We start from the raw sequence: 20,922 nt of genomic DNA on the forward strand, positions 1-20,922 counted from the left end.
AGGTGACCCAGTGAAAGGCTCTTTATGTTAAATAACAGGCTAAATACAAAAGGCCTGTTCCTGTGCACGGGCATTTCATGGACAGTACAGTGAATACCCTTCCTTTCTCAGATGTTAACCACCACCTTTGTTCTCACTGCCTGCAAAGAGGAACAGCAAGCTATCTATACACTACACATGGGCCGATGCAGTATGGTGCGCTCAACTGAGCGCACCGTTGGTCCCCGTTTCGCTGCGCATTTTCGCCACGCTATTTTTACCCCTTATACAGTAAGGGGTAATAGCGCGTGAAAAACGCATAGCCAAACCCCCCCCCACCCCCCCCCCCCCCCCCCAAACTAATAGCGCCCACAACATGCAAATACATGTTGATGAGCCTATTAGTCCTGTGCGATCCAGAAAGTAAAATATGCAGCCAAGCCGCACATTTTACTCTCAGAAATTAACTCCTGCCAAAGGAGTTAATTTCGGCCAGCACCGGGCAAGTGTACAGAAAAGCAGAAAAAACTGCTTTTCTGTACACCCTCCGACTTAATATCATAGCGATATTAAGTCTGAGGCCCCAAAATTTAAAAAAAAAAAAAAAAAAAAAATCAGCCCGTGGCTCGCGGATTGGAAGACGGACGCTCAATTTTGCTAGCGTCCGTTTTCCGAACCCGTGGCTGTCAGCAGGTTCGACAACCGACGCCAGTAAAATTAAGCGTCGGCTGTCAAACCCGCTGACAGCTGCCGCTTCTGTCAATAAGGAGGCGCTAGGGAGAAGCTAGTCTCCCTAGCGCCTCCTTATTACCACGGGCCCTCATTTGAATAGAAAATCGTGTGCCCAGGAGAGTGGCCTGGGCGTGCGTTGGGAGAGTGGGTGCTTGTCTCTGAGCGCAGGCTCTCCCGTGCATTTTACTGTATCGGCCCGACAGTGTTTCCAGGGCTCAAGCAAAAGTCTACTTCAAATACAAATATTACTGTTAAGCCATCGTTAACAATTCTTTAAACAGTTCCCTGGAATTCATGATAGCAACTGTGTTCGAAACACCATCACAAATTAGCTCACACAGAACAGTCAATTTGTTCACGCAATCTGACATTTGTGACTTAAGATCAGTCAATCCAGGGGTGAGAAATACTTTGGACCTGATCTACTGTACTAAGCATTTTCCCATAGACAAAATGCAAAAAAAGTTTGTTATTGTTATAATGTACTTTGTCATTTTGTCAGTACATCTGACTCTTTGTGAGGCTCTTGCTAACATAATGATGTAGACCAGTAGTTCTGAACCTTCTTCCTGTCGTGACACACCTGATGGACAGGGCTCACTTGTGTGACATGCCACTCAACAATCCACCTTCAACCTCCAAACCCCTTGGTACGTGGTTTTTTTGTGCGGTTGCTATTGATGGACCAACCACTCTGTGGCTGGCCTATTCTCAATAGCTCCCGTATTTTATTGTTTTATTTCCTTTTTCAAACTTTAACTCACAATTAGCAAGTTTTTAATTTGTTTGTGCTCTCATTTCCCGATATGCGGTCTGACCCACCAGTCACTTGTACAAGTCCTTTATCAGTTACTTATTTTGTCTTCTAAATGCTGATTGCTGCCGTCCGACAATGGCCATGTTTCAGCAGCACTCTGTTGCTTCAGGGGCCTCGGGGAAATGTCTTCTATTGTGTCCAAATTATGGGTCCACCATGGAAAAAGCACATAACTTCTTTTAAAACATTTTAAAACCAATTCTTATCTAATCTAAAGCAAAACCTATAACCCACTGCCCAGGTTTATAGTACTTACTTTTTCTGCGTGTAGAACCTTTTAATGTGAGCGGCGCCTTCATGTGTTAATCTGGCGTCTCTCCCTATTCAACCACTTATATAGCCCTCTTCCCCCACTTTTGGACCAATCCCGTTTGTCTCTTTTGAGACCTAGGTGCTAGCACCCTTGAGTGCCCCTTGGTCATGTGATTTCATGCCTTCCCTCGATTTTGTTTTATTTTTCTTTTGTGTTTCTTCTTTTACTCCTATTTGCATTTTCAACCTTACTTCGGTTATTAAATCCATTACATTCGCTGATTTTAATCAAAAAATTGCCTAGCTGTCCCGATTGGAGAAAAATTCTTTTTCATCGGACCTGATGAAGGACCTCTTTCATCCGGTGTTAGCCTTTTTCTTCTATGCAGAAGACTTGATAGAGAACTGCTTTCCTGCTGCTGTTTTTCTGATATTTTATAGCCGTATTGCACCGGATTTTGCCTATGTGTGGGTTTCCCACCGTGTTTGATTTCATCCTTGTGCCCACACGGGGCTAGGTCTTTTGAATTAAAGCAATTTCTGACTTAATTAATCTTCAGGGAGTTCTTCATGATTAATGTTGGACCTGATGGACACCTGCTATTTTCTTTCATATACCCTCCTTGTTTTCTTTGCAGCCAACGTGTTGAATCCTTAATTGCTATTTGTGTGATGTTTCCCCATGTATGCAGGACTTATAATCACTTTAACTTTCCCTTATTGCTTTCTTGATATTACTGCGATCTTGTGATTTTCTCCAATAATCTTCTAAACTTGTTTGTCATCTCCCTAGCCACATTGAGTCTTACTGTCGGCTTTTTTACTTAATTTTTCCGCGATATCATGATTTTTTCAATCATTTTAAACTTGCTGTAATGCCTTTTTATTACCCAATGATTTCATACCCTTGTTTAACGTTTCCCTGATTTAGTGTTTCTCTTTAATACATCCCTCTAGCTACTTCTTTATCTCAGATCCGTCGTATAATCTCCTTTAATGTCCTCCTGGTGTGGCATTTCCCCTACCTGCTTCCAAAATCGGTGTGCCATGCCACATATGCACCCCTTCTAGTTAAATCAACGCACTCTTTGCAGGCTGCATCCCTATGCCTATGTTACCCTTTCCGCTCTCTCTCTTGCTCTTCTGATGTAAACCTCCTCATATTCCTAGAGTTAACCAAAGATGGCCCAGTTTATCTCACGATTCAATCCTTTTGGTGTAACTGTATCCCACATGTAGATGAATCTTTGTTCCATCTGCATGAGTTGCAAATTTAAATCACCTCCCCTTGGATGCTGCTTAATTTGAAAAATTAAATTGTTGAATAGGGAGAGACGCCAGATTAACACATGAAGGCGCCGCTCACATTAAAAGGTTCTACACGCGGAAAAAGTAAGTACTATAAACCTGGGCAGTGGGTTATAGATTTTGCTTTAGATTAGATAAGAATTGGTTTTAAAATGTTTTAAAAAAGAAGTTATGTGCTTTTTCCATGATGGACCCATAATTTGGACACAATAGAAGACATTTCCCCGAGGCCCTGAAGCAGGCAGAGTTCTGCCGAAACATGGCCATTGTCGGGCGAGCGGCACTGAACCCATCAATAGCGGCAGCAATCAGCATTTAGAAGACAAGATAAGTACCTGATAAAGGACTTGTTCAAGTGAATGGTGGATCAGACCGCATATCGGGAAATGAGAGCACAAACAAATTAAAAAATTGCTAATTGTGAGTTAAAGTTTGAAAAAGGAAATAAAACAATAAAATACGGGAGCTATTGAGATGGACCACCCACTCTGTGGCTGGCCTATCAATAGCAACCGCACAAAAAAACCACGTACCAAGGGGTTTCCTTGTTACTTGGAGGTTGAAGATCGGTTATATTAAGGAAACGAGGTTGATTAGTGAATACTCAACAATCCACAGCTAAACTAAAAACAAAAAGCCTCAATATTACTTTTATTGTTAAGAATGACAAGGGAAAGATAAGAGTATTCTCTCTGAACAGAAATAAATGTTTGTACAAGCTGCATTCTCTGTCCCCCATGGCGCCAGCAGCCATTTTTCTTCTGCTGTCACTTTCAGGCCCAGCAGGGGAAGATAGAGTCAGTTATCACTAGCCCAGAAGAGAAAGAAAATTTCCTTTTCTCGCAGGGCTCCGGCAGGAATGGAGGACAAGAGTGTGTCCTACTGGGCTCAGTGAGTAAAGAAGTCTGCCTTGTGAACTGTACAGCCTTGCGCACCCTCCTTCCCAAAACAATTAAAAATTATGCATTTATAATAGATTTTATATGAAAAATGACAAAAGTACAGTCTGAGGTAAACAAACAAATCACATCATATTGGGGTACATTTTTAAAGTTATGTGCGGGCGTAGATTTGTTCGCACAACCCGGCACGAACAAATCTACACCGATTTTATAACATGCGCGCGCTGCCGCACGCATGTTATAAAATCCAGGGTCGGCATGCGCAGGGAGTTGCACAATTTTGCAACCTGTGCGCGCCGAGCCAAGCAGCCTGCCTCTGTTCCCTCCGAGGCCGCTCTGAAATCGGAGCGGTCTCGGAGGAAAGCTTTTTTCCCGGCCCCCCCCCGCCACCTTCTTCTCCCTTCCCCTACCTAACCCACCCCCCAGCCCTAACTAAATCCCCCCCCTACCTTTGTTAAGAAAGTTACGCCTGCCCGAGGCAGGTGTAACTTGCGCGCGCGCCGGCAGGCCATTCCCTGGCCCGGGGGCTGTTTCGGAGGCCTCGGCCACGCCCCCAGAATGCCCCCGGGCCGGCACCACGCCCACAGCCCCGCCCCCGGAATGCCCCCAAATGCCACGCCCCCCCCCAAGCACAGCCCCCGGGACTTATGCGTGTCCCGGGGCTTTGCGCACGCCAGCAGCCTATGCAACATAGACGCGCAGGGCTTTTAAAATTTGCCCCATTATATTTACATGCACTGTTGTGCCAACCAGAAAACCCTGCAAAAAAGTTAAAAAAAAAAAAAAAGGCACTTGGAACCCTTAGGCTTATTGTAACATGTTCAGTGTGGGCTTAGCACTCTGAAAATCACAAGTAAATGAATTATAACAATAACAATACAATAAAACCTCCATACTAAAACAAAACTAAGGGCCAGCACGCAAACAGTAATAACCCCACTTAAGAAAAGGTAGAGGTGCCAATATTACACGAGACCCTAAAATAACATTACACCTATTAGGAAAATAGAACAAGCCAGGCTACTATAGATCTTTACAGAAAAACTACACACTGGCAGAATACCTCACCATGGTCATACATGCAAAATACAGACAGACCCTTACCAAATACAGAATAAAAAGGTCATACTGTAAGTATGAATGGAAATATACAGACAAAAACTGAAATGGAAGCCACAACAGTACAACAATGGAAAAACATTATCACCATTCCTCATAAAAAAATTAAAAAAACAAAATAATAGTAATAAAATCATACTAATAAAAAAAGACATATTTCATAACAGGTGAAGAACAGAATAACATCCAACAATTAAAACTCATAAAAATGTTCCAAACACCAATAAAACATTTCAAAACAGCAGATACAAGCATCCAATAATTAAAACTAATAAGGATTTTTAAAAAAATCCCCTGGCTCTCTATAGCTGGGAACTTTTGATTTAACGGTGCTCTGAGATTGTCTTGGATTAGTAAGAGGAGAAGAAGGAGGTCTTGTATCATGTACTGTCTCCCTCACTCTCACATGCTCAGTCTCACTTTCACAAACACCAGGCTGCCTCTCACCTACTTTTGTTCAGTCTTGTGCACACACACAAAAACACACACACACAGGTGGGTCTCTCACTTTCACATGCTCAAGCCTCACACAGGCACGCATACGCAGGCTCTCACTTTCACATGCTCAGCCTCATACAGGCACACGCACACACAGGCTGTCTCTCATCCATGTGCTCAGTCTCACACAGGCGCGCACACACACACAGGATGTCTCTTATCCATGTGCTCAGCCTCATACATGCAAACACACCCACAGGCTCTCTCTCACATTCTCAGTCTCACACAGGCTTCTCTTACTCATGCTTAGTCTCACACAGGCACACACACGCTGCCTCTCACTCTCACGTGCTCAGCCTCACACAGGTAATCACATCCACAGGCTCTCTTCACTCTCACATGCGCCGTCTCTTAACTCATGCTCGGTCTAATACAGGCGTACACACACAGGCTGTCTCTCAGTCTCACATGCTCAATCTCACACAGGCACACACACAATGTTTCTCTTCTTCTGCAAACACAATTAACAGCAGCAGCAGCTTGAACATAAGAATTGCCATACTGGGTCAGACCAAGGGTCTATCAAGCCCAGTATCCTGTTTCCAACAGTAGCCAATCCAAGTCACAAGTACCTGGCAAGTACCCAAACATTAAATAATTCTCAAGCCACTATTGCTTGTTAATTAATGGCAGTGTATGAATTTTTCCTCTAGAAACTTATCCAAACCGTTTTTAAATCCAGTTACACTAACTGCTGTAACCACATCCTCTGGCAATGAATTCCAATTTTCTTCTGTTTTAAATGAGCTACTTGCTAACTTCATGGAAAGCCCCCTAGTCCTATTAACTGATTTACATTAACTTGTTCAAGTCCTTTCATGATTTTGTAGACCTCTATCATATCCCTACTCAGTTGTCTCTTCTCCAAACTGAACAGCTCTAACTTCCTTAGCCTTACCTCAAGAGGCAGCTGAATCATGCCACTTATTTTGGTCACCCATCTCTGCACTTTCTCCAGTGATCCTATATCTTTTTAAAATTGTTCTTAAAACTGTGTGCAAGATTAGACAAAAATGCCAATACTCTAATCTGGTCGGCTTTATCTCCTGAACATCAGAACATTGTTTTGACCCAGTATGGGAAATCCTAATGTCCATGAAGCCCAGTATCATGTTTCCAACAGTGACCAATCCAGGTCACAAGTATCTGACAAGATCACAAAAGGTAGATAGATTACATGATGCTTATCCCAGAGATAAGCAGTGAATTTCCCCAAGTCCACCTAATAATGGTGGGACGTGAGCTGCTAATTCATTAAATGCTCTGCTGCAATTCTCAGTTTGGGACTCCCCATACGTCATGGCTAATCCAGCCCTGCTTGTCAATGAAGAAACAAGTTTGCTTACCATAAATGATGTTCTCCATAGACAGCAGAATGAATTAGTCTTGCTAAATTCCTACCTGCCTCCCTGGAGAGTTAACTACCTAGCTAGAATCAGCTCTAAAATCGACTGAGGCGGGTTCATGCCACACATGCTCAGTAGAGCAAAAGCTCTACTAGCTAAGAGAAAGGTTTGTTTGCTGCTGCCAGATGGCATCACCCACATGTAATGTCTAATTCATCCTGCTATCTATGGAAAACACTGTAATTAAACTTGCTTTACTGTATACTGGGTGGGTAATTTTATAAAAGACCATTTCTATGGGTAAAGCACTGTTTTACCCAAGCAAATGCCTTTGAAAATTGGGTTCACATTAGGAGTTATCACTCAAAGGACCTTGGAATCACTGTGGACAATACACTGAAGTTTTCAGTTCAGTGTGTGATGGCAGTCAAAAAAAGCAAATAGAATGTTAGGAATTTATTTGGAAAGGACTGGAGAACAAAACTGAGAATATCATTAATACCTCTGCATAGCTCTATGGTGAGATCACACCTTGACAAAGATATAGCAGAGGTACAGAGAAGGGCAACGGAAATAATTATGGTTCCTTTATGAAGAAAGGCTGAACAGGTTAGGGCTCTTCAGCTTAGATGATTAAGAGAGTTATGATACAGGTTTATAAATTCATGATTGGAGTGAAGCAGGTAAATAGCGAACAATTTACCTTTCATATAGTTTCATGGAGAATCTCCTAGTTGTAAAACTAACCTAGTGGTAGATTTAGGTCAATTTTTTTTCAGTCAGTGCAAAATAAAGCTGTGGAATTTGTTGCTGAAGGCTGTGGTCAAGGTATAGCTGGGTTTAACAAAGGTTTGGACAAGTTCCTGGAGGACAGATCCATTAACAACTATTAGGTGGACCTGGGGATTGTCCCTCTTAACTCTGGGAGTGAGCAACAAAGAATGAATTGCCTCATTAAGATCTACTGGGTACATCCAAGTGACCCGAACTAGAGACAAAATGTTTGGTTTGATGGGCCTTGATCTGACCCAGCATGGCTCTTCTTTTTTTCATATGTGAAGGGTTAGGCAGGCCATTAGGTATCTGCTGGGAATGTGACCTTGGTGTGATGGTTTAGCAGGTTATTAAGTCTGCTGAAATTTAGCTCAAATCTAAGAATCTGGTCAAATTTTTGCAAGCCACCCCAATGTACTTGACCCTGTACAGGCTGCTGGATACAACCAACTGCATCGTATTACGCTCTCCTCCTCCAGAGGGGAGGAGTTAGCAATCCTGTACATGCATGTACATGCACAAAACTCAGAGGGAACAGTGGTAGGAAGCCGCCTCCTCGTGACTTTTTTTCTGGGAGTCCAATAATATACAAGTTGTTTCTATGTGCATGATTTTCCTGATCCTTGATACGATTCATTAGAGCAGTTTTCTTTTTTCATCTTGGCCAGCTGAATGGCAAATTGTTCAATACTTTCTGCATAGTCACCAGATGATTTACTACATTACTTTCCAACAGACCACAGAGAATTACACTAGGAAAATTCAAATCAGAATGGTACACAACCAAAACAGGAGTTCCACAAGGTTCATCACTTTCCGCACTTCTCTTCAACATATACCTCTTACCATTATGTCGCCTTCTTGATGGACTTAACCTAAAACTTTAAAATATATGCTGACGACATTCAATTCATCATACCTTTTTCTGATTCTTGGGCCAAAACCTTCTCTTTGTTACAAATATACTTAACAACCATAAAAACTTGGCTACCTCACAATAGACTAAAATTAAATGCAGCAAAAACTGAACTAGTTTACCTTTCAACAGTACGAGAGTCTATACATCAACCACCACAATCCTTCTCATTTGACAAACAGAACATACCCATAAAACCCCATCAAGAAATTTAGGAATAATCATTGATTCAAAGTTGTCACTCTCCAAACACATATCCGAAACTGTTAAAAAATCTTTCTTCAAATTACACATGCTCAAAAAACTTAAACCATTACTACTACCATCTGACTTCCGATCAATTACCCAAGCTCTAATTTTAACAAATTTGGACTACTGTAACGCATTATACTTAGGATTACCATTATCTTCAATACACCCATTACAACTTGTCCAAAATGCAACTGCAAGAATGATCTACAACCTACCACGTAAAGAACATATAACACCTACTTTACAACACCTACATTGGCTTCCTGTAACTCACAGTATCAGATATAAAATTCTATCTACCATACATAATCTACTCTATAACATCAATTCAGAATGGCTGTGCTCCATGTTACGTATATATAAACCTTCAAGACAACTCAGGTCTATGGACAAATGTTTACTAGAAATTCCATCAGTCAGAACTATCAGTCTAGCCTTAATACGAAAAAGAACTCTCTCAGTAGCAGGTCCAATATTATGGAACTCTGTTCCTGAAAATATCTGCACTTTATCAAACCACAAAGAGTTTAAGAAAATGTTAAAAACACACTTATTTAATGACGCTTATAGAATAACAAACTCTGCAAAATCTTTTCTTATATTTTAAAGACTTATTTTTGTATAAAACCTCTATATCATGTCAATTTGTTCTAATCTATGTATGTACACTTGTAAACCGCTTAGACGGACATGTAAATGTCTTATTGTGTGGTATATAATTTTTTTTTTTTTTTAAATAAATAAATATCCACAATTTTTCCCACATGCTTCTCCAACCCTTCTTTAAGCTTATCTAGAAAAGAGTAAGCCCATCTGATCTTCACAGTTCCAGTGTGGCTCAAACAGATCTAGTTCGCTTATCTAATGCAGCTCGCCAGTCATCCTCTGATACCTCTTGGATCAGATCCATGCTTGTGGGAGGACGATGTCTGTTTCATCCGAATCTTCCCTCCCTCAACTTGATAGCTTGGATATTGAGCCACACTATGATAAGATTTGTCCTTACCTAAAGCAGGGGAGGACATATTAATGTCCAAGTGAAGGAAAATCTCTAAAACCCTCCTTAAACAGGCATTTGGCTTGGCAAACCTTAAGTTAGGCAAGCACGTAACTTTATGTGGGGGGGTCCCCTGAGAGCAGGAATTAAGGGCATAAGCCCAGAGGGGAACAGAGGCCCAGGAGAAGGCAACTCCTGACACATCTCAGTCTTGAAGGTAAATGCTGAATGTGAATGTTGCTGAAAGTAAGCTGTTTATGTTGAAACCATTTGCTTATGAAGAATAACGTTTTATGTGCAAAGACCAGAGTCCAGTGCGTCTTTCCTCTGGGATGTTACAGACCACTTGTGCTATCCCACAGTCTGCCAGAAAACCTTCAACTAGAAGAGCTTACAGTTTCAAATGGAAAAGGTTTTCCACACACAGTGTCAACGCAACAATTTGGATCTATTTCGATGTGAACCAAAAGAGGTACTGAACTATCTGCTCTCCTTTTCTGAATCTGGCCTAGCCACTTTATCAGTAAGAGTGCATCTCAGTGCCAAAGCAGTTTACCATGATCAAATTGAGGTTAAGCATATCTGCATTCATCAATTAATGTCAAAATTCATGAAAGGTTTGTGGCATATTAACCATCAGGTGTAAAACCTCATGTTCCATGGGATCTAAATGTGATCCAGGCACAACTGATGAAGCTGGCCCCACTCAGATTTCTAACATGGAAAGTAATATTACAGGTCACAGTAACCTCAGCCAGAAGAAAAGCAAGTTCAAGTTTTAGTTCATTATCCTCCTTATGTGCAATTTTTTCACAATAGGGTGGTCTTCCACACCCACCTAAAATTTCTGCCAAAGATTGTATCAGCGTTGTATATTAATCAAGCCATTGTGCTTCCTACATTCTTCCCAAACTTCATGCACATGAAGGCGAGCAAGTCCTTCATACCATGGACTATAAATGGGCTTTGGCTTATTATATGAGAAAAATTCAGCTTCATCCCCAGACTTTGCAACTATTCATCTCTTACAATCCCAATAGATTAGGCAGAGCTGAGGCCAAACATACAGGGTCCAACCGGCTAGCAGACTGCATCGTACACTATATGGACCAGCAGGCCTTCAAATTACATATACTATAGAGACTCATCAAGTTAGAGCCATGATTGCATCAGTGGCTCATCTGCAAGTCATGCTTCTTGAAGACATCTGAAAGCTGCAAAGTGTTGTCAGTATACACCTTTACATCCCATTCCTGTCTGGGCAATCTCTCAAAATATGACAGTAAATTCAGACAAGCAGTTTTGTATAGCCTGTGTACTCAGTAGTCTACTCTCCATAGTGGGGTTCAGGTTGCTTATTCAGTAAACACTCTGCAGCAACTCACAGCTTGAGTCTCCCCACATATTATGGCTAATTCATCCCTGCTTAATTGATGGAAAAAGCAAGTTTGCTTAAATGGTGTCTTCCGTAGATAGCAGAATGAATTAGCAATATTAAATACTGGCCGGCCTCCCTGGAGAGTTGACAACTTGACTAGATTTAACTCTGATATTGACTGAAGGGGCTCCAAGGTAATATCCTAGTGGGAATTCCCTCACATGCTCAGTGGAGCAAAAGCTTTACTAGCTGTGAGAGAAGTTTGTTCAGTGCCACTGGATGACATCACCCATGTAATGGCTGATTCATCCTGCTAGCTATGGAAAGCACCGTTTACAGTAAGCAAAGTTGTTAAAATACACACAAGTTTTTTAGTCATTACATGTGGAGTGATGACATCCTGTGGCACAAAACATTTCTCTTAGCTAGTAGAGCTCTTGCTGTACTGAGCATTTTTAGGAATTCCCATATGGGCGTTGCCTCATGAGCCCCATAAGTCTTTTTTCATTGAGCAATAGCATGGATATAAACCTTTCTTTCTCTCAGATTTTCACAGAAAAAAAATCAAATATCTCTTTTCTTTAAAGTTGTTTTGCAGCCTCAACAGTCCATAAACAATACTTTTAAATGCTACCCCAAAAAAAAAAAAGAAAAAGAAAGTAGTAGTTTAAGACCTTTTGGTCCTCACAATATCCAGTAAGAAGAAATCCATGGTGAGTGGGTTCAAGAACTGTATTTGTGGTAGACGAATGTTCGTCACTGCTGCCTCAGACAGGACCATATACTCAGAAAAGAAGGGCCTGGAAAATGGAGGAACTGAATAAGTGTCTCAGAAGCTGCACTTGGTCTGCCTCCTGGAACACAGCTCAGCAGCCTACCAGGATTTGAATTGAGCAAATGTTCCTCAAAAGTATCTCCCCCATCATCTCCCAATCCTTAGGGTTGAGTAAGAGATATACATCGAAGAAAAGCACCATTTTGTGGATCTGCTGAAGCAACCAGCACACTAAAAGCACAGAGTCTTGGGTGCACTGGCACTGTCAACGCATGGCGTACTGACACCATCTATGCTGTCACACAAGTCTACAGAACTATCAAAGCACAAGAAAGTAGTTTAAGACCTTTTGGTTCTCATAATATCCAGTAAGAAGAAATCCATGGTGAGTGGGTTCAAGAACTGTATTTGTGGTAGAAGAATGTTGGTCACTGCTGCCTCGGACAGGACCATGTACTCAGAAAAGAAGGGCCTGGAAAATGGAGGAACTGAATAAGGGTCTCAGATGCTGCATTTGGTCCTCAACACCTTTACCATTGGGGCAGGTTGTTCCATTATCAACGAATTGTACTGAAGTCTTCCTACACAACTGTATGCAGGGGCAGAAGGAGATATAATACTCCTACCCCCACCAATTACCAGAGACATTACACCAACAAAATGAATAGAGCAAAGATTATGCCTCCAGATTCCAGAAACACTGGCAGAGTCAGCAGCAATTCCAATCCATAGTAATCTGCAAGAATTACAATCCAGAATGTGGGGAAAATCAGTTTCCAGCACCCTAGTGGCAAAGAAAACAGACTTCAAGAATAGAGTACAAAAATCTTTGAGGTTTAGAATACTACAATTACCCCACCAATAAGTTTTAGTGGAATCAACTCTTTTGCACTTGTTTTGCAAGTGGTGATTGACAAGATAAGAAATAGGTCAAAATTTCTTGTTTATTTACTGTGATATACTTTGGGAGAGGTACTTATATGGGGGAGATATCTCTTGCCATTCTAATGTGGGTATCTTGCGTTACACAAGATATAGAATTCAAAACTACAATGCATATTAAAAAATGTGTTAATGGCTGATATTAAAATGCATTCCCTTAAAGGTGAATTTTCAAAATATTGCATGCATAAAATATAGCATATATACGTGTAAATAGCCTCTATTTGCATAATCCATATTTATAAAAGTTAAAAAATACACATATATGTTCACTTTTGTGCACAAATATATGCATATATAAAAAAAGACCAGTCTGGGGCATTCCAGGGTGGGGCCAACAGTTACGTGCATAAGTTGCTATTTTAAACATAAAAACATAGAAATGACAGCAGAAGAAGACCAATAGGCCCATCCACTCTGCCCAGCAAGCTTTCACACTTATTTTCTCATACTTATCTGTTACTCTGACTGCTGAGTTCAGGGCCCTTATTGGTAGCTTTTTGATTCTAATTTCTTTACACCCCCGCCATTGATGCAGAGAGCAGTGTTGGAGCTGTATCAAAGTGAAGTATAAAGCTTAATGTTTGAGGGTAATAACCGTCGTATCGAGCAAGTTACCCCAATGTTTGTATACTCATACTGCTCAGATCAATGCCTTGTTAGATGTTGGCTGGATGTAAATCCTATTTCTTTCATTCCTCTTGCCGTTGAAGCAGTAAGCTGCGCTGGATATGCATTCAAAGTGAAGTATCAGGCTTAATTTGTTAGGGGTAGTAACCGCCGCAATAAGCAAGTTACTCCCACGCTTATTTGTTTACCCAGAAAGTGCAATTCAGTCCTTGATGGTTGTTGTCTGAATGTGAATCCTCTTTTCTTCATTCCCCCTGCCATTGAAGCAGAGATTTACACTGGATATGCATTGAAAGTGAAGTATCAGGTGTAACTGGCTTGGGGTAGTAACCGCCGCAACAAGCAAGCTACTCCCACGCTTATTTGTTTACCCAGACTGTGCTACCTTGTTGGTTGTTGCCTGAATGAAATCCTCTTTTCTACATTTCCTCTTGCCGTTGAAGCATAGAGCAATGTTGGTCTCATTAACCATGTGAATGTTTATTGAATAAGAGTATTAATCACCAGGTAGTAGCAGTCATTCCCACAAGCCACCCCCATACCTCTTCTATTCATTTCCATCATCCAGGCTTTATGGATCCACAGTGTTTATTCCTACAAGGCACACATGCACATTTTCCAACTCAGTCATCTATTTTTAATACTAATTAACTGGTGTAAGTGATATTAAATGTATTTATTGTGTAGTACTGACAGGGCGAGAGGTCTAGGTGGAATTCAGGCTGAAGAACCAGGAAAGTCTCCATGACTTAGAGAAAGACCTGGTAAACTGGTGGACTAATTAGTAAACTGGTTAATTTCCTTGGCCAATTTGTGTGTGTAAATTAGGACTTACTCGTCTAAGTGCTAGTTTATTTTCACACACAAAATATATGTTCGTATATATTCAAAATAGGTGGGTAAAGTATATACATTCAATCCATTGACATAACATGGTTTCAATGCATTGCATGTATTTATGCACAAGGTTACATATATGCGTATATTGCATGGTAGAATTTCGCATATTTTATTAAACACACATATATCATCAAATACTACAGCAAATATGCGCACAGCCACATACAAATATGCCACTGCAAGCAGTTGTTTGAAAGTTATCCTCTTAATGTTAATAGTGTACATTCTCCTATAAAAAGGAAAAAGATTCTTAATTTGTTCAAGTAGGAACAGACCCATTTCTGCAAGAAACACTTGTCTAATGAAAAGCACACGAAATATAATTGTGATTGGGTAGGCCAATGAGTATTTTCTTCCTACTCTGCTAGGCAAAGGGGTGCAATTATGTTATTACACAAGAATTTTATTTTTGCAATTAATAAAACTATTGTTACTCCTAATAACAGATTTGTATTTGTTAGTGTTACTTTGCATAAGAAGAAATATTTGTTGGGGAATATATATATATATATTCATTCTCGAATATATATAGTTATCCCTTTTTCTCACAATCAGTTACCCTGGTTAGTCAGTTTTTAGATAATGCAGTTATTCCTGGGGGAGATCTTAAGTTGGTTAAAGATCCTAGCATTCATGAAATGATATTGTATTGATAGTATTGATGAAATGATCCTAGCAGTTGAAATATTTAATAAAAGGGTATGGGACTTCAATTTTTGATGAAAAAATTAGTTATTGGATATTTGGTGAATATTACACCCAATAAAGTGAGTATAATATTCTGTACCTCCTGACTCTTATTCTTGCTTAAAATTACTTTATTTCTTTGTTCTCTTCAATAAAAGCAACTGACATTGAAGCAATATCAATATCTGATCACGCTGCTCCTATTTATGTGGTCCTTCAGGTAGGAAAGATCACTTCTCAAGTGTTCAAATGGCAATTTAATTCCTATTTGTATCAAGATTCAAAAAAAGTTGTTTTTTTTAAATTTGCAAGAAAATTAGCAGCAGTAATTAGAGCTGAATAATATTCCAGAGACTGCTCCAGATTTATTATGGCTGGCAGAAAAAGCTATGAAGAGAGGTGAAATCATTTCCTATATGGTACACAAAAATAAAGCTAGAGATCCTAATATATTTTTTATTTTATTTTTTATTTAATAGTACACACACTAGAATATTACATGAAAATATGTTCACATTTGAAACAAATACATTAGATAAGGAAAACTAAACACTAAATCAAGGGTTGGAAATGTTTTTATTTTTTATCTTCTCAAATGCAAGACAGACTTAAGGATCTACGGCCTAGATTCATCATTCCGCTATAAATATTGCAAATTGATGAGCCATGGCCAGAAAAGGGGCGAGGGGGTGATAGTGTGCAGCTCTCCTCATCATGGCGGTGTGTTTTCGCCCACGGGGGTTGTAGCTGCACCGCACACTATTGCCCCCATAGCTCCACTGAAAAAGTTGGTGTTATTTCCAGTGCTACTGCTGATGATAAAGTGTGTAATGTGATAATGTTAAAGTCGCGATGCAGTAATTATCGCGTGCGATAACGCCCTAGCACATGCGATAACTACCCATCACGTTTGTTGAATGACCCTATAAAATAATCTGTAATTTGCTTAGTTTGGTGATTTTCAAAGTGACTTGATTTGGTGGGGCTCAGCAGATCTGCCAATCCCTGTCTCTCCGCTTTTCCAGTGTTCTGCTCATTTGCAGGTAGATATGATTTTTTTTAATCAACGTAATGTGCATTCCTTAATTCTGAGGCAGCGGCAAATTTTATCTCCCTTCTACATTTGCCAAATATATCATAACCCACACACCTGTCAGACCCACAAATCCAGAAAAAACAACAATAAGAAACCTAGGGGTTTTCGCTAAAGGGTAATAGGGGAAAAAATCTCATAAATCCAAATGCTTACATATTTATTTCTATAGTTCAGCTTAAGAAAATCTCTAAAATTAGTCGTAGCTCAAAACCTCAAATTAGTGACCTCCCAGGAACAACCCTAAATCTCGGCATGCTATGGGGTATGCTAGCCTCTGATGTAAGAACAACCTCAGATTTTGTTGGTTTCCTGACAGACGCAAATTCCTTCAAAAGCTGTAACAGACAAGGCACAAAACTAACCAGCAGACAAAAAAACACAAAAAAACAGATCAGCAGCAACATACAATGAAGTTTAAGGATGTGCCCCATTCACCCTAATTCCTCTAATCTCGGTACAATCACGGATAGCCTGTGCAAGAGGCTTGACTGCCAGATCAAATAAGATGGAACAAGGGGCACCTTTGCTTTGTCCCACTGAGAATTGGAAACAGATCTAACAGATATCAATTAACTAGGATATAGGCCACAGAAGGAAAAAACTGCTTTTCTGTACACCCTCTGACTTAATATCATAGCAATATTAAGTCGGAAGCCCCAAAAATAAAAACAAAATTAAAAATCTGCCCGCGAGTTGGAAGACGGACGCTCAATTATGCCGGCATCAGTTTTCCGAACCCATGGCTCTCAGCGGGTTCGACAACCGACTCCGGTAAAATTAAGTGTCGGCTGTCAAACCCACTGACAGCCGCCGCTTCTGTCAATAAAGAGGCGCTAGGGCCGCGCTTGTGTCCCTAGCGCCTCCTTTTTACCACGGGCCCTAATTTGCATAGCTTGGCTTAGTGAATCGCGCGCCCAGGAGAGTGGCCTGGGCGCGTGACGGGAGAGCGGGCACTCGCCGGTTCTCCTGCGCGGTTTACTGTATCGGCCCGCTAGTCAGTATTGCCTAAAACTGTGACTAGTTTACCATTTCCTGTACGTTTGATCTTGATGTTTCCCCTATTTGAGGACTTGGAAGTGGTAATTTACCTTTAAAATGTTTATTAATGTAGTGGAATTATTTTTCTTGTACCACAGAATTTCAAATCAAGTATTGCCTTGATATGTAATTGAAAACGCATAAAAAAAAAGTTAAAAAAAAAAACCCACAATGCCTACTCCAGCTTCCTCCCTTCTGTGGGAAACCAAGCGCTGTTTCCCAGGCTGGAGGCACAAAGCCACACAGACTCCAATCTTTCCTAATGCAGAAAAAACTTTATTCAAGTTACAGCACTTCAAAACAATAGAATTACTGCCTAACTTTGCATTGCACTGCCCACTCCCTGGGTTTTGAGTCAGCACAGATTTACAGGAGCTGCCTCTCCTGGAGACATAGGGGCTTCCTGAGCCCAGCTGGGCTTACACTGTTATGCTCCCCAGCTGGTCCCGCCCTCCAGACTCTCCTCCTGCCCCGCAGGGTCCCACACACAGAGCTCTCTTCCTCTGTGGGATTTGAGGACCAGGTCTCTAGCCTGGTCCTGCACATACAAGGGGGAAAATGGGGGTCACTCCATTATATATCCCCACCCATAGCTTGGACCCATTGGTCCAGGCATCACTATTTCCCCCTGGATCCCATCCAGGGAAGTACCACACTCCACTCCCTTTCATCTGGCCTCCAACCAGCTAGGTTTGGGTTTGAGGCACTAGGGTCAAACTCACTCCCACACATTAGGGTTACCCCAGACAACACTGTTAGTATTACCCACTGTGGCCCTCGCCCAATGTACACCCACAGTCCTTTATCGGAGTCTATCTGTAGCTCCAGGTTCCACTTCCACACTAGCAGAATTCCTTGGACTGGCTGTGGGAGGTGAGGTGAGAACTCTTCACTCATCTCTGTGGTGACTTGTGCCTCCTTCTACACTGTCATGACCAGCACCCTGTGGTGACTCCAGCACGGTGCCACGCATTGGCTCCTCAGCAGCCCCTCTCGCTAGGGTCTCCTTTTCGCGTGACTGTCTGTAGCTGCTCCTTCTGTGCTCTCCAGGGTAGTGCATCCAACTGGCTTCTCTGTATTTCCTCTTGCAAGGGACTCCATAGCCTCTGCTGCCTCTTCAACTGGCCCCTTGGCAGTGACTCTTTCAGGCTCCTTGATACTGCCTCTTGCAGGCCACTTGGTACTGCCCCCTTCTGGTCAGTCTGTGTTGCCCTCTACAGGCTCTTTTCAATCTTTGAGCACCCTACAGGGCCTTCCTCAGGACCTCCTGTAGTGCCAACCTCAGGCTTCCCTGCAGTGCCTCTCTCTCAGGCTTCTTCCAACTGCATTCCTGGCTCTCTGTGAGAGACCTCTCTGCAGGGTCTCCTCTGGCTGTGGCCACAACTTGACCAGGTCACCAGACATCTCTCTGATGAGTTACATAAGACCATATGAACATACGATATGTCATACTGGGTCAGACCAAGGGACTATCAAGCTCAGTACCCTGTTTCCAACAGTAGCCAATCCAAGTCACAAGTACCTGGCAAGTACCCAAACATTAAATAAATCTCAAGCTACTATTCCTTATTAATTAATAGCAGTTTATGGAATTTGTCCTCTAAGAACTTATCCAAACCTTTTATAAACCCAGTTACACTAACTGCTGTAACCACATCCTCTGGCAATGAATTCCAGAGCTTAACTATGCGCTGAGTGAAAAAGAATTTTCTTCAATTTGTTTTAAATTAGCTGCTTGCTAACTTCATAGAGTACCCCCTAATCCTTCTATTATCTGAGAGGGTAAATAACTGATTTACATTAACTTGTACATGTCCTTTCATGATTTTGTAGACCTCTATCATATCCCCCCCTCCCCCCACCCTCAGTCATCTCTTCTCCAAACTGAACAGCTTAACTTAACTGAACTTCCTTAGTCTTTCCTCAAAGGGCAGCCATTCCATGACCCTTTTCATTTTGGTCACCCTTCTCTGCATGTTCTCCAGTACATCTTTTTTGAGATGCAGAGACCAGAACTGCAAAAAGATTCAAGATGAGGTCTCACACCATGGAACAATACAGAGGCAATATAGAAATATAGACAATGACAGCAAAAAAGGAACAATCGGTCCATCTTGTCTGACCAGCAAGCTTATGTTAGCATCTACCACACCATACAGGTCACTTCCATATTTATTTTTCCAAACTGTCAAAGTTAGGGTTCTTGTTGGTTGCTGTCTGAGTCCAATTTCCCATTACCTCCGCAACTTACCCCCATGCACGCTTTTCTTCATTTACATCCTCTGGCCTTTAAGGATCCACAGTGTTTATCCCATGCCCCTTTGAAATCTTTCACTGATTTAGTCTTCATCACCTCCTCCGGAAGGATATTCCAGGCATCCACTACCCTCTCCATGAAGAAATATTTCCTGACATTGGTTCTGAGTCTTCCTCCCTATAGTTTCATTACATGACCCCTAGTTCTACTGATTTCTTTCCAACGGAAAAGGTTTGTCATTTGTGCATCATTAAACCTGTCAGGTATCTGAAGATCTGTATCATACACCCCCCCCTGCACCTCCACTCCTCCAGCGTACACATATTTAAGTTCTTCAATCTCTCCTCATAAGTCAATTGATGAAGACCCCCCCCCCCCCCCCCCCATTTCTGTCACCATTCTCTGGACCACCTCAATCCTATCTCTGTCCCTTTTGAGATATGTTCTCCAGAACTGAACACAATACTCTAGGTGAGAACTCACCAATGACCTGTACAAAGCATTTTAATTTGCCATTCCCTTCTTAAAAATTTCTAACATTATTTGCTTTTTTGATCGCCACAGCACACTGAGCTACTATTTCAATGTGTTATCCACTATCACACCTAGATCTCTTTCTTGGGTGGTAACTCCTAAGATAGAACCTAACATTGTGTAACTACAGCAAGGGTTATTTTTCCCTATATGCATCACTTTGCACTTGTTCATGTTCAATTTCATCTGCCATTTGGAAACCCAATCTTCCAATCTCGCAAGGTCCTCCTGTAATTTATAACAATCTGCTTGAGATTTAACTGCTCTGTATAATTTTGTGATATCCGCAAATTTGATCATCTCATTCGTCATACCCCTTTCCAGATCATTTATAAATATATTAAAAAGCACCGGTCCAAGTACAGATCCCTGAGGCACTCCACTGTTAACCTTTTACCACTGTGAAAGAGACCATTTAATCCTACTGTTTCCTGTCCTTTAACCAACTTACAATCCACAAAAGGACCACCTCCTATCACATGACTTTTTAGTTTTCTTAGAAGCTACTCATGCGAGACTTTGTCGAACACCTTCTGAAAATCCAAATACACCACATCTATCAGTTCACCTTTGTCCATATGTTTATTCACCCCTTCAAAAAATGTAGGAGATTGGTGAAGTAAGATTTCACTTGGGTAAATCCATGCTGGCTATGTCACATTAAACCATGCCTATCTAAAAGTTTGTGATTTTATTCTTTATAACAGTTTCCACAATTTTTCCCGGCACTAAAGTCAGGATCACCAGTCTATAGTTTCCAAGATCATCCCTGGAGCCCTTTTTAAGTATCGTG

General features: G+C 41.2%; 1 protein-coding gene across 3 annotated transcripts in view; it reads right to left on the reverse strand.

The window, feature by feature from the left end:
• The window catches only part of WDR45B (WD repeat domain 45B), a 147,194-nt gene that overhangs the window by 75,155 nt on the left and 51,117 nt on the right, over positions 1-20,922 (reverse strand). The gene's annotated exons all lie outside the window — the stretch shown is intronic.

Source organism: Rhinatrema bivittatum, chromosome 4 (genome assembly GCF_901001135.1).
Source record: "Rhinatrema bivittatum chromosome 4, aRhiBiv1.1, whole genome shotgun sequence".
NCBI lineage: Eukaryota > Metazoa > Chordata > Amphibia > Gymnophiona > Rhinatrematidae > Rhinatrema > Rhinatrema bivittatum.